Source organism: Hevea brasiliensis, chromosome 13 (assembly GCF_030052815.1).
Source record: "Hevea brasiliensis isolate MT/VB/25A 57/8 chromosome 13, ASM3005281v1, whole genome shotgun sequence".
NCBI lineage: Eukaryota > Viridiplantae > Streptophyta > Magnoliopsida > Malpighiales > Euphorbiaceae > Hevea > Hevea brasiliensis.
Genome location: NC_079505.1, coordinates 7,932,288 through 7,948,163, shown reverse-complemented (window position 1 = coordinate 7,948,163; position 15,876 = coordinate 7,932,288). Strand labels below are relative to the sequence as shown.

At 25.5% G+C, this 15,876-nt stretch overlaps 1 protein-coding gene and 1 long non-coding RNA gene across 5 annotated transcripts in view; one reads left to right on the top strand and one right to left on the bottom strand.

Annotated features, from left to right (window-relative positions):
- LOC131171796 (pentatricopeptide repeat-containing protein At5g16640, mitochondrial-like) overlaps positions 1-15,876 on the bottom strand; it is a 72,714-nt gene that overhangs the window by 40,515 nt on the left and 16,323 nt on the right. The gene's annotated exons all lie outside the window — the stretch shown is intronic.
- Positions 12,865-14,708, top strand: LOC131171797 (uncharacterized). Its single transcript, XR_009142439.1, has 3 exons — positions 12,865-13,039; positions 14,093-14,284; positions 14,428-14,708. It is a non-coding gene; the product is annotated as an uncharacterized LOC131171797 (long non-coding RNA).

Here is a 15,876-nt window from a genome sequence, read left to right as displayed (position 1 = left end):
ATTTTAATTAAAATAAAAAAAAAAAAAGAAAACATGGAACAAAAATTTTTTAATATAAAAATTATTATTTTAAAAACAGAAAAATAATATTTTATTTTTAGAAAAATAATATTTTATCAAGTGTAAACTTATTTAGTCTTAATTAAAAAATATAATTATTTATTTAATAAAAAACTTAATTTTTAACTTATTTGACCCTTAGATGAAAGACTTGTTTAATTTTTTTTTTAAAAATATTTTATTATTTTAACATTTTTATAATTAAAATATATGAAATTTATTTTCAATTTTTTTTTTATAATTAACTACAATTGAAATTCAAATTAAAGATTCAGCTTAGTACCGCTAAACTAAAGTTCATAAATTTAACTTTTAATTTTTTTTTCTTTTTAATTAATATATTTAAAAAAATTTCTCCATAGTAACTCTAATAATAATAGTAACTCTTACAATAATATCAAATAGGTGTTAATTAATTTCTATTAAAAAAATATTTATGATAAAAAAATATTTTATTTACCGTCAAGTAGATCAAATGGGATATCAAATTAAAATTGATCTAATTTAATTAACTATTCTTTTCTTACTATATTTGTAATCTTATTTATAAAAATAATTTATAATTCTAAATATATTTATCATAAAATATATTTTTATATTTACATATGTTAATGTTATAAGAAAGCTACCAATAAAGGTGCATGTGTTTCTGCCAGTATGTACACTAGTAATGACAAAATGTTAGAACAGGTTTACTTGTAAAAAATATATATATTTTTTTATTTTTTCAAAATATTTTTATTTTTATTTTTATTTTTATATAAAACATTATATAAAAAATAGTTTTTTAATTTAAAAACTTAAAAATATATTATTATCTTCCATAATAAAATAAATAAATGACTAAAAAATATTTTTTACCTTTTTAAATTTTTTTAATGTGTTATTTATTCTTTTATAATAATATAATTATTTTTTTATCATTGTGCATAAATATTTTTAATAATTATTTAATTTTTATTATGAAAAGTTATAATAATATTTTTATGAAAAAAATAAAATTATTAAACTGAACTTTTCTATTGATTTTCAAATCTTAATTAAACTTTGAAAAACTGAAAATTAATTTTCATTTCTTCATTTAGAAAACTAGCACACATGAATGGAGATCAGAAAGAGATAGATGTGTAATAAATCTCTATATTTTCATTAGAGGTTTAAATAAGTTTAAAATTAAATTTGAGCTAAATAGATTTTTGTATTTTTTAATAAGGCTAAATAAGTCTATTATTAATAAAATATTTTTTAATAATAAAATACTATTTTTTTCTAATTATAAATATTAAAAATTATTTATTAATTTTAATTAAAATAAAATTAAAAAAAAAAGAAAACATGGAACAAAAATTTTTTAATATTAAAATTATTATTTTAAAAACAGAAAAATAATATTTTATTTTTTAAAAAATAATATTTTATCAAGTGTAGACTTATTTAGTCTTAATTAAAAAATATAATTATTTATTTAATAAAAAACTTAATTTTTAACTTATTTGACCCTTAGATGAAAGACTTGTTTAATTTTTTTTAAAAAAATATTTTATTATTTTAAAATTTTTATAATTAAAATATATGAAATAAAAAATTATGTACTTTTTGTGATTTAATGATAATAAAATAAAAAAATTCAATAATTTAAATTAATATATTAAGAAAATAAATTATTAACAATATTTATTAGGACAATGAATTTCCAAGTTTAAAAATGACAAAGAATTAAAATTTAATTAAAAATAAAATAAAAATTACCATTAATTCACTATTTATCTCATTTCAAAATTTAAAATAAAATTCAACAAATATTTTATAACTCAAACAGCAAGATTTTTAAATAAAATTATTTTAAAATATTTTTCAAATTATTAAAAGTTACTGATTACTTTTATAAAATTTTTAAAGAATGAAAAATAATTAACATAAGGGATATAATATAATTTAATATTAATATTTTAGGCTTTAGATGCATGAGATATAATTTAAAATACTCAACTAACTCAATTAAGCCTTTATTCTAAAAATTTAGGATCAACTATATAGATTCTCTTAACATTCTCATTTTCGCAATTTTTATCTTAGACATATATGACTCTTTCAGTACCCAACACACACTACCATATAACATGACCGGTCATATGACTGTATAGTAAAATTTTTCTTTCAACTTATTGGAAATCTTGCGATCACATAAAACTTTTGTGACACGTCTCCACTTCAACTATCCGGCTTTAATTTTATGACTAACATTCTCCTCACATCCCCCATACTCTGAGCAGAGATATTTAAAGTGATTACAGTACTACTCCATCCAATAAATTGACTTACTTTATTAGATTAATGAAATAAATTAATCAATTTTACAGTTTTGAATTCAATTATTCATAATTATTAAAAATTAGAAAATAAATTAAACTTTATTCTCCTATGATTTCAGTTGAGGCAATAGAAATGAAAATTTGAAAAACATTTGGGCTCCTGTGAATTAATTCTATCCACGTTCTCTTCAATTTCCTCTGGTTCTTATCGAATTCTCTGTTCTACCATCATCACATTTTGCCGATTTAATCCAGCAATCAAAGTTTTCAACTCATTAATAATTCTCAGAAACTTCACTTCTTGGCTTGCCACCATCTCTTATAACCATGCTTCATATCTGTGCTCAACCTTAATCACCATTGAAAGCCAACTCTTTTCGTCACTCTTAGGATCGCGACTCTACCCCTATCATAACCATGGACAATCGCTCTGATACTAATGTTGTGACAGAAAAATAGAATCAAGAATGAATATGCACATAGTCTATTACAACTTTATAACTAACATATCTAACAACCTCACAACTTCTTCCCTTTCCCTCTCCTGCAAAAAAACTACCCTTGCAATTTGCTACTGAAGTAACAGAATGGCCAACGCCCATAACAACTCTTCAACCGCTGGACATTCATTTTACTTATTTGACAAACGCACCGTTTTGTATATTGTAACACAACAAAATAAAAATGAAAGAGATGAAAATATCAAGAAATTGTAACTCCATTATCTTTGGTGGATCCATTGACCATGATCACAACAACCACCTTCTTCTCAGAATTAGCCTGGGTAAAGCCTTGAGACCCATTGACTAACTGCTTATTAATAACTAAAACAAGAAGATGGCTTTTAATGAGTGATTAAAAAATAAAAAATGAAAATAATTCGAACGTGATTGAAAAGTGGGATTAAAAAATTTTCTATTATAGGGAGAGGGATTAAAGATTTTATTATACATAATAAAATCAAAACTTCACTTATATATATATATATATATATATATATATATATATATATATATATATATATATATGAACTCTAATCATCTCTCCTACCATTGCACATGGCTTAGAAACTTTAGAAAAAAAAATAATTTTTAATAATACAAGAATTTTATATGTATTAAAGTTTTATTTGTAATATAATAGAATTATTAAAAATTAAAGGCTATTTTTTTGTTACATTATTTTTTAAGGAACATTATTGTTTTTCTATAATATAATTTTATATTAAAAATTTTAATATTGCTCTTGAGTTATAATTGAATTAGAATTGAAATTTTAACCCTTTTCTTAAAATATATTATTTTTAATAGTCAGTTAAATTTAATTTTTTATTAATTTAAATAATAAAAATATAATTGTAACCAATATAAATACTTAAGGGTTTTTGTTAAATCTAATATTTCCCCTTCACATATTTATTTATATTATATATTATAGATAGATTATAAATAAATTATAGATAGATAGTGTAACAACTTTATTTTTTTTTTAAATAATAATAATAATAATATATTTTTAATTAATGTATTATTTTATTATTATAACATTTTATTCATCATGTTAAACTAATATTTTTTTCATGATAGTATTTTTTTTAAAGGAATATTATTTACATGCATTATTATTATTATTGTTATTATTATTAAATTAGATTGAATTTTTATTCTATAAAATTTTAGTGGGTACTATTATTTTAAATATATTATTATCGTTATTTAGAAAATATTATTTATACATTTTACTAGTATGTAATTTAATTATATTACCCTGTTACTAGTATGCACCGATAAAGGATGCAGCATATAATATGATAGGATCAGGTTGCAGCATATAATATAATAGGATCAGGTTTTCTCACAAGAGAAAAGGAAAGGTATCTGCATAGGCACAATAACAAATTTTAAGTCATTTATATGCTCACCCAATAGTTCTTCATTCCTTTTTATGCAGTAATAAAACATATTAATTAATATTAATGTGCATATACAACCTAAAAACATAATGCTGGTGCTAATATACAATTTGTCTTAAAATAGAGAAAGTAAGCAACCAGAGGAATTGTAATTATACTCATATGCAATAGATTTAAGTACCAATAACTCTGTTTCAGAAAAAAAAAAAAAGTACCAATATATAATTTTAATTAAAACATACATGATTAAATTTATATTTATATTTATATTTTAATCAATAATATATTTATAACATATAAAATATAATCTATGATTTAAAAAAAAAATACTTATTACATATATTAAATAATTAATATATTAAATAGGTTTTAAAATTTTTTGGATTAAATTATATGACAATATAAAATTTTAAAATTTCAATATAATAAAAATAAAAATTTTATAATGATTAACAAAAATTCATTTTAAAATTATTTTATTTTCTAATTTTACAAATAATATACAATTTTATTATGTAAGTTAACATTATTTTAAATTATGAAAAATTAAAATAAAATATATACAAATCATTTTTTTTAAAAAAAGTAAAATAATAAATTTTAAATGAATTAAATTTAATGAATTAATTTGTATTTATTATTAATTTATTTTAATTTTTAAACTTTTTCACCCATTTATATTTTTAAACTTATTATTATATTTTTTTTATATTACCTTTAAGTTTATAATTAAGTTAATATTATATGTTAATAATATAACATAGAAATTTGATCAAATAGAAAAAATTTAAGTTGATAAATACTTTTATTTATATAATCAATTAAAATAACATTAAAATTAATATTTCAATTTAAATAATTAAATATAATATTTATAATATTATAATAATATTATATAATATATAAAAGATTAATAAAAATTAATGAATTTTTATAAAATTTTTATAATATTTACTATTCTTATAAAATTATTAAGAACTAAAAAATAGTTATAATGGTAATAATATAATTTATTGTTAATAATTAAGTTTTGCGCTTGCTTTCCATACATGTGATATAATTTAATAAAAGTTGACCTATTTTATTAAATTCATAAAATAAATTACCAAAATTTACAGTTTTGAATTTAATTATCCATAATTATCAATTTTAGAAAATAAATTAAACTTTATTCTCCTATGTTTATTATCACTTTTGTGATTTTAGTTTATATTTTTTTTAATTTTTATTTTATTTTTCTTCATATTTAATTGAACTTTGCTAATTGTTATGTATTACTAGGAAGATAATAAGAACCATAGTTATTAAATCTAAACCAAATCAACCAGTTGAATTAGTGAATTATCCTTTAAATTGATCCGAGTTTATAATTAAATCAGACAATAAATTGATCAAACGATTAAATCGATGTGACTCGACAGATTCAATTATTTAATAAATCTTTTTTATTATTAATATAGGAAATTGAACTTAAAATCTCATAAAAAGTTATTAAAATTAAAATTAATTGAGTTAATTTAGTAATTATGTATTTTTTATTTCAGTATATTTATATTTTTGTTAATGTATGCTTAATATTTCATAAAAACTAGAAAGAGAATTATATATTTATAGAAATTTTTATACATTATATTGTATGAATATTTTTATATAAAATTTAAAAATATTATTAAATTTTATTAAATATAACTTAATAGGTGTTAAAGGTTTATATTAAATAATTAAAATTTAATTAATTATATTTATTTATATTAATAGGTGTCATATTTAATTAATTTATATATATTTAATTAATTTTTAATGATATGGGCTATTAACTCACTTATTGAAATATTGACCCACTCACTCGGTCAAGTGAAACATTGATTCATTCACCCAATTTCTTAACCGGATTAAATATAAAATATAGAGGGTCAAGTTTAATAACACTAATAAAAAATCGGATTATTATTATTATTACTAATAATAATAATAATAATAATAATAATAAAACATTTGACCCAATAAAAAACCATTAGTACCCCCATTGATATTGAGTTTCAAAATTAAAAGATATTTTCTAAAAAATAAATATTTTAAATATTTTTAAAAATAATTTCTTATTTTAATATTTTTATCACTAAAATATATTAATTTTATTTTTTAATATTAAAATTTAAATGAGAGATTCACAATTTTAAAAGCAAATTTAGCATCGTTGAATTGAACTCATTAGTTTAATTTTTTTAATTAATTTTTTATTTTCTAATTAATATATTTAAAAAGTATTTTTTAAAAATAATTCTAATAATAATATCAAATAAATATTAATTATTTGCATTAAAAAAGTGTTTATGAAACAAATTTTATATTGCCAAATTGATCAAATGGAATATTAAATTAAAATTGATCTAACTTATTTAAGTTTTTTCTCACTATATTTATAATTTTATTTATAAAAGTAATTTATAATTTATATTTCTCATAAAATATATTTTTATACATACATATGTTAAAAGTTACAAGAAATCTACCAACAGAGATGCATGTATTTCTGGAAGTACATACACTAGTAATGACAAGATGTTAGGGGCATATTTATTTGTAGAAAATATATTTTTTTTAATTTTAAAAAATTTTTGTTTTTATTTTTATAAAAATTAAGAGAAAATATAAAAAAATTCATTCAACTATTAGCAACAAAAAATAATTTTCTAATTTAAAAATTAAAAAAAATTCCTTATCTTTTATAATTAAAAAATAAATTATTAAAAATATTTAAAAACTTAAAACTCGTTAAAATCATGATAATTAAAGAAAAATTAATAAAGCCAACAAATACTGTAAATATACGAGCGAGGAAGAGAGTGAACCTTATAAAAATTGCTGATGTGTGATTTATCTTAATTTAATATTATTATTTTTATTATTATTTTAAAAAAAAATTACTTTGCACCCATCTGTCCTACTCATGTTTTTCCCTTCAGTCTTTTCTTCACCTTCTGTTTAATCTCTCAATAAATCCATCCGGCACATACTTCTTAAACTTGTCCTTGAGAGACTAAAGGCTAATTTGGTATTTCTATTGAAATTACTATTGAGAAAATAATTTTTTAAATATACTAGTTAGGGGTATTAAAAAAAATTAAAAATTAAATTTAATTATAAGAATACTAAAATAACAAAATAGTTTTTTTCAAACTACTTTTCTCAATAGCATTTAAAATTGTGCTTTTATTCAGAAAATTAGTTTCAGGCTCTGAAACTTAATGGCAAACAGGGGCTAAGGAAATGGACCGCCACTCCTCACGACCCTAAGTTGCTATTATTTTGTAGCTTATACCTAGTCATTTTTGCTTGATAATGCCTTTAGTAGAGTAAGCATTCGGTTCAAATCGAATCGAATCGAATCACTCTATTTTGATTTGGTTTGATTCAGTTTAAATCGATCGGTTTTGATTTTTAATTGATTTTTTTAATTTAGACTTGATTTTTAAGTTATTTTGTCTAATTTTAACTTTAGTTTGAATCTAATAATCATTAATCAATGAAATTAAACAATTTATATATATATATATATAATTAAATATAATTCATAAATTTTTCATAAAAATAAATTAATTCAAAAATCGATTTGGTTCGATTTGGTTTGATTTGAATATATAAAATTACTATTTAGGTTGGTTCGGTTTAATCGATTTTTTTTCTTCAAAATCGAACTGAAATAACTGAAATTTTTATAAAATAAAATCGAACCAAACGGATTAAATTTTAAAACCAAATCGATTGAACTGAATTAACTCGGTTCGATACGATTTTTCGGTTTAAACTGAAATCTGCTCACCCTAGCCTTTAGCTCTCCAACTTTTACAATAAGAGATGGTGATGTGCATTTCCCTAAGCTAACTATAATCTAAAATGCATTAAAATGAATTCCACTGCTATAGTTTTTTTTTCCTTTTGTTTGTTATCACACTTATACATTCTGCATTTATATTATCCGCTAAAGAAAGAAATGATTGTTTTCATAAGCAGCCCCCACAAAAGATTTCTTCTCTTACTGTAAAGCCCACCAGAGAGTGGATTGCTATATATATATATATATGAATTAGCTTTGATTCCAATTCTTCCGATAGTTGTTGAATGTAACTTGATTCATCAAATTATTGACTATGGTTTGTCAACTATTGGTTTATAATTAAAAACTGATGCAACTATATTAATATATAGCTGTGCATGGTTCATAGGGATTTGAACTAAACCGAAGAATCATTGGAGATCGATAGAATCATATCAAATATAATTTTATTTTGATATTTGAGTTTAGTTCTTATTTTTTACTAAAAATTGAATCGAAATCGTACCAAAACCGAATCAAGATTGAACCGGAGAATGTGAAGGTAGCAAGAAATTGATTGGAGAAAATAAAAAAAAAAAAAATTGATGGATTTTTGGACAAATAAAGGTATTGATCTTTGATGGATTTTTTTGGCTCAAAGAAACTCGGAGGTTTTGTCCCAATTTGTTCCCTTTGATAATATATATATATATATATATATATATATATATATATATATATATATATATATATATATATATATATTAAAAAGTTTCATATAGAGATCAAACGGATTGATTTTTGTGGATACTTGATTCGACTAAACCCTAATAAAATATATTTAGATAATATATAGTTGGGTTTAGGAAGAATTCAAATTTAAAAAGTAATATTCATGACGAGTTTGGTTTTATATGTTAGGTATTTATTATTTGAACAAGTTTATATTAATATTTAATCAAATATAAAAAGTAATATTCATCCACCTTAACATTCTCATCTCTGCAACTCTTATCTTAGACGCATACGACTCTTTCAGTGCCCAACACTCACTACCATATAACATATAACATAGCCGATCGTATGGCTGTACGGTAAAATTTTCCTTTCAACTTGTTGGGAATCTTACGATCACATAAAACTCCCGTGGCACATCTCTACTTCAACCATTCAGCTTTAATCCTATGACTAACATCCTCCTCAAAATATAAATTATTAATAAAAAATAAAATTTTATATAAATTATTATTTAAAATATATAAAATTAAATAGATTCTAAAATTTTTCGAATAATAATAGAGTTTAGAACTTATTTAGACAGTTAATAATAAATTTTAATCGAATTTATGATGAATTTGATTTTGAAAATATTAATCATATTTGGATTTAAGTAAGTGATTTTCACGAGTACCCTATCTGTTGCCATCAGTCGGGTGAAAATGAGCTGCCACCTATAACTTTAATGATAAAGTTCATTTTAATCCTTCAACTAATCCAAAATTATATTTTCCACCCTCAGACTTCTAATAAAAAAAATTGGGAGTGTCAAAACTCTGCTACTGACCAGATGGATAGCTTTGTTGATGATATTTGGTGTTTCCCATAGTTTATCATTGAAGACCAGGTCATTTCGTGCTTTCCACATCCTCCGTGCCAAGAGCAACCAATTGGAGAAAATACACTCATCTCAAATGTAGAGGCGAAGCAAAACAGACTTCTCTGATTGACCATGAGCCCCATAAGGCCCCAGCCGCCCCAAGCGGCCTAGAGTTTTCAGCTGCAGGTTGGTGCGTCTAGATAACATTACAAATAATTTAATTTTAAGAATTATCCATTTTTCTTTCGATTAGCATAGGCACGAAATAATTCACTTATAATCATTTGTAATAGGAGCAAGGTTCTGTTCTCATTAGAGAATGGGAAAGGCATCTGCATAGGCACAATAACAAGTCTTCTTAAAACGTTCATATATTAGCATCTTCACAGGAACAATAACAAATCTTAAAATGTTCATATATTAGCAACTTCTTCTAGCAAAGTCCAAACAGGAATTCTCTTAACGCTAGAGATTGCTGCATTAATCATCGACTAGTGAAGCAATTTTCTGGCGCGCAACAAACTTCAGAGGTCATAAGTAATCAAAGATTATATGTTCTCTTGAATATGTTGGAAGTGGTCAAGTTGGAAGAGAACGTGTGTGACAAACTTCCTCGCAACTGTAGATTAGTGGGTGAAGACAACATTACAAATGGTTTAATTTAAAGCATTAACCATTTTTATTTGCATGAGCATATGCTTCTAAACAATTAATACATATTTGACATCACCAGCAAACAACTAGCTTTCAATAACCGGATAGTATCTGATAAGCAACTCCAACACCTACTCCCAAAAATCCTAAACTTTAGCACAAAATATATACACGACTCGGACAATAATTAAATATTTGTTTAATCTACTATTGACATCTAAGTCATGACGATTCATGCAAGCCAATTCAATCTACAAAGACACAGAATTCCCAATCTGTACCATTATCATATGTAAAATCAAAGGCAGTTCCTTGTTCTTGTACGGTAGAACAAGGACTTGCACCTGAAGCACAAGAGCTAGATCCTGCACAAGAAGGGGAAGTGTTATGAGGTCACAGTACAATTGGGTTTTTTCTCCATGTGCATAACAACAATATAAAGCTTTGATATTTCCAACCTACTCATGAAAATAAAATGACAATATACAGGACGCCAGTGGCTAAACATATAAAATAGAAATACAAGTAAAGCTGCTATTATATCAAAAAATATCATTCCATTATTAGCAACCATTTGAACATAAATCACTTACACCTATAATGTAAGTATCTACTACCCAAATTCTATGTATAATACATTCCAACATTTTTTGAAAGATTCTCTTTCTTTTAACAGTAAGCAAACTCCAATATGGCAATTTTTATGTTTCTACTTCAACTGTCTAGCTGTCTTAAGCTTACACACCACCCCACACGCAAACACCCAAAGTACAACTTAAATAAGCTTAGTGAGATGTGACAAGACCAAATCACCTCAGTAAATTAGTCTTTCTATCTTCCTTTTCTCTCTCGCACCCTCCTCCCCACCCACCACACGCCTTTCTGCTTCTTCTCTCTCTCTCTGTCCTTCCCTTCCTCTCCCTCTCTCTCTCTCTCTTGGTTTTTCTCTTTCTCCCTCCCCCCTTCATGCACTCTTTAAAGATGGAAATCAATAAATTTCGTAGCCATGGTTGGGAATTAAGAAATGTCAAGTTCTGGGTTTCGCTTCAGCCTGTCTCAACCATACCTGTTCGTCTAATCCCATGAATTTCTGTTCCGCCACATCCATGGTATATTCAACCTTGCTCGATTTGCAACCAAAAATTCAAACCTCACAGTCGCCACAACTGCAAAAGAGGGGGCCTTGCAATTACCATGGTTTTTTTTTTTTTTGGGGGGGGGGGGGGGTGTCGGGCGGTGCTAGCAAGAGCATTGGAGTTACTTCACTCGATGCTGGCTGGAGAAGAAAAAATTCTCCTCTGCTTTATCTCGACTCACGAGCCCCCTGAAACTCTCCTTTTTTTTTAAAAAAAAAAAAATTCTTTTCTTAATTATTTTCAAGTAGGCAACCATGGTCAACAGGGAAATTTTTGAACTTCTGATTTTATTTTTTTTAATTATTTTTTCTTTGGCTAATGTCTCAAATTTTTGGATGGGTGTTATTGTTAAAGAAATCATACCTAAACAATTAAATTGTTACATTTTCAAACAACAGGGACCATCCGATGGTTTTTGCCAAACCTCAAGGGTCATCCTATAATTTACCCTTTGAAGTAATCCTGGTTCATTTGTTGCTTCAGTTTATTGGGAAAGGGTTCGCCCTCATTGATCTTAATTTTTTTCCAACAAAATTTCTTCCAAGCTTTACCTTTCTTCCTCTTGTATGAGAATAGCAATAGTAGCCTGCTGATGTGTATGTTCTTCCCAAGTATTGATTAAACCGATGTAAAAAACACCACAAAATTCATTTAGTTGGTTCTCAATTTACCATGTCCCTTTCTTATATGTTATATCCTTAGCTATGTTGGTTTTTTCAAATTTTCTTTAAGAAATATCCTAATTTATGTGTTAATGTTCATAAACATTTGTTTTCCTTGATATTTTATCTCAAGGCTACTATGGTTCCCTTTTTTTTGACTGATGTCCAAATTCAATTGGCATTATTCTTGAGCTTTTTCAACCTTTGAAAAAATTGATTGTACATTAGAAAGTGAGATGTCTTACATTTGTGATATATGTTCTTAATGTGAAAAGGATGCTATTAATTCAATTGCATTTCTGCAGGATGGTGATCAAGGTGATGATGACTATGGTGATGATGGTCCTAGTGAAGCAGATTTGGAAGGGAGAGTTGAGAAATACATTGGCGTGAAAGTAAAGGCATGTATTTATTTTTTTATTAATTTACTACTTTTTATTGGAGATAGATTTATTATGCATGCATAGTAAATGTTGGTTGGTGCACCTTTTTATTTTTATTTTTAAATTTTGCATGCGTTATTACTTGTTTGAATTAGATGTTCTCTATGAAATTCTTCTATATCTTATTTTTTATTCAGCATTTTTCCCTTTTCTTTTAGTTAATGGGCAAGCATAAGACAGTGCAAAATTTCCATGGCATATTCAGTACTTTAGGACATGTGCAAGTTGTAATTTAAGTATTTTGCACTTAAAATTGTTGTTTGCTGTTTAGGTTTCCTTTACAGGGCAAGGAGAGACACAATCTATGAAGCAATTGTCAGGGGGTCAGAAAACTGTTGTTGCCCTGACATTGATCTTTGCCATACAACGATGTGATCCTGCCCCTTTTTATCTATTTGATGAGATAGATGCAGCCCTGGACCCCCAGTACAGAACTGCTGTTGGAAGTATCCAATTTTAAGTTTTTATTGATTTTACCCTTCTTCTATTTGTTCTCTCTGTGCTTTTTTGGCAATGAGTTTAAGGCAAGTGGGGAGTTGATCTTCTTCCCCATTATTTTTATCTGTTGGCTCAAACTTTTATGCAGCTAAATGTATACCTGTTAAAATCTATTTTCCTTTCATGAACTCTATTTGTCTGTAGCTGCATTAACCTATGCCCAGGGAGTTTGTTTACTCGTGATCATGAATAGGGAGATTTGTACTATAGCTCATATAGCTTCACTTCAGTACGAGGAGAAATCTATGGAACACTAAGTTATCACCTCACTAATATCAGCAGTCAGCTTCATGTTGAAATCTTTATTAGAATTAAGATATGTTTAAATGTCATGGCTAGTTGATTGCAAGTTTTCTTGATATTTGTTCCTACTAATCATCATTGGTTTAGGTGGTTGAGAATCATCTCTTAACAGAAGTCATTGTGACGTCACTGTTGCTTGAATGATATCTGATAATTGTTTAGTTAACCCTTTTTATTATTTTGGGAAATGGGGGAAAGCAATCTTTTCGATCTTTGTACACTGTTTCTTTCCTCGTACATTCTCCATTCCTCATGCCTCATGGAATGACATAGCCCATTTTCAGGGTATCCTCTTGGTTTCTTTTAACTCTTCAACTGTTACCAAAATGTTCTCTGGTGTATAATTCTTGATTTCCCTTTGAATTATGTGAAAATCGTACAATCAGAAAATGTTTTCAGAAAGAAACTAAACAAATCATCTATGTGAAGGGTTTTGTCTCTTCCTACGGGCAACCTATTAAAGTGAAGCTGGATTTGTTCATTTGTTATGAGGATAACTTCTCAATGACAGTAGGTCTGTCCTTGCTTTCTCAGAGCATGCTGATCTTTTTATGTGGCAAAATATTGACTCGCACCTGTACTGATGATAGGAATACTACTGTTGGTTTGTAGTTGTGCATGCATTTTTAAAGCATTTTGAATTTGTGTTCATCTGAGGTATCATGTGGGTGGGACATCCTTGACCATTTGTTTGCTAGATATGATTCGTCGTCTGGCTGACATGGCAAATACACAATTTATAACAACAACATTCCGATCGGAGCTTGTGAAAGTTGCTGATAAGATATATGGGGTCACACATAAGAACAGGGTGAGCCGTGTTAATGTTGTCTCCAAGGAAGATGCATTAGACTTTATTGAGCATGATCAATCTCACAACGCAGATTAAGGTCAGAACCTTAAATTAGCTTTTTTTTTTTTTGGCTTTTCTTGTAATAAAACATAATTACTAAATGTAATTCATGAACTTAAATGAAGATGACAGCTACTCCTCCATTAATACTTGAACTAGTTCATCTTTTTGTGGGTGCAGCTCAAGACCTATCTGGGATTAATGAAGTTATCAATCTGAGGTTCTGCTGTAAATATAGTCTTTTGCGCTTACCATGTAAAGTATTATCTTCATCAGTCCAAAGACTTATCTTTATACAGAAACGTGGATTTTGTAGGGTGTTATGTTTGGTGGAACTGCAAAACTGTGTAGGGGGGTAAAACAGTACTTAGGTTAATTTGTATTATACTCTTATTTCTGATTTATTCCTGTAAATTTCTTTTCCATGTTCACCATGAGCCTTGGCAAATTACTAGTTGAAATGCTTGTAGTGGCTGTTGAATTTGATGGGGAGCTTGGTATGGCACCATTTCTTAAACCATCAGGACAAACATGGACATTAGGCATTTTACTTCTATTTAATTTCACCTGTAAAGTTTATTTTCTTGGCACTTGTTGATTGGTCAAATGTGTTCAATTAAACTATGTTAAATTTAACGTAAAAATAATTTTTAATAGCTTCTAATTAATATATTTATTTGTTTATTTATGGGTTTTCTAGGTCTAATGCTTAACGCTCGATTTGTTTAAAAAAAGTTTTGGTTCATTTGGTTGCCTTGACTTTCAATTTGGCATTCCCTCGAATTGGGGTTTATCCGTGGCTTCTGTGTCTGTTAATTGTAGTCGAAAAAGTGGTTTGTGCTGTCCTATTTAATAATTGTGATCCCCTGTTTGCATGTTGTGTGCAGAGTTTGTGGTCCATGTGAATTTGTACATGTATATTATTATCAATTCTATCAAAAAAAAAAAAAAAAGTTTTAGCGCATCAATTCCTCTCATGTCCTTAAATCTTCCTACGCTAGTGTAGTCTGTGGGTGGGTTTTTGACGTGAACACTTATTGAGGATTTTTTCAAAATAGGGAATTAAAAAAAATTATAAAATCAAGGAGAAAAATATTTAATTTAACTATGTAGTTATTAATTTAGTTTATTTTCAATTTTTTATCTAAATTGATCCATAAGTTTTTAATTTAAGTTTAATTTAGCTTAGAAATTAAAATTTATGAGTTAATTTTTTTTATTTTTTGATTTAAATAAAAAATTAAAATATTCAATTTCTTAATTTTTTAATTTAAATTTTAAAAATTAAGAAATTTAATTTCTTATTTATTTTTTAATTTTTAAGTTAAATTAAATTTAAGTTAAAATTTTTAAATTAAATTAGATAAAAAAATTAAAAATAAAATAAATTAAACCTTTTCAATAAACAATAGGTGAAATTAAATTTTAAAAATCAAGGCTTTCAACTCTTGTTCGTTATAATGATTAATGAAGAAAAATTCTTAATATAGAACTAAGATATAAATATTAGGACTCACATATTATTTAGAAAAAATCTCTTTGCCAGTCTAACCACCAAACCGGCAACGTTGCTCCTGTCGATACAAAGGTCTAGCCAGCTGTTCCATAAAATTTTTGTCTGTATTCCCT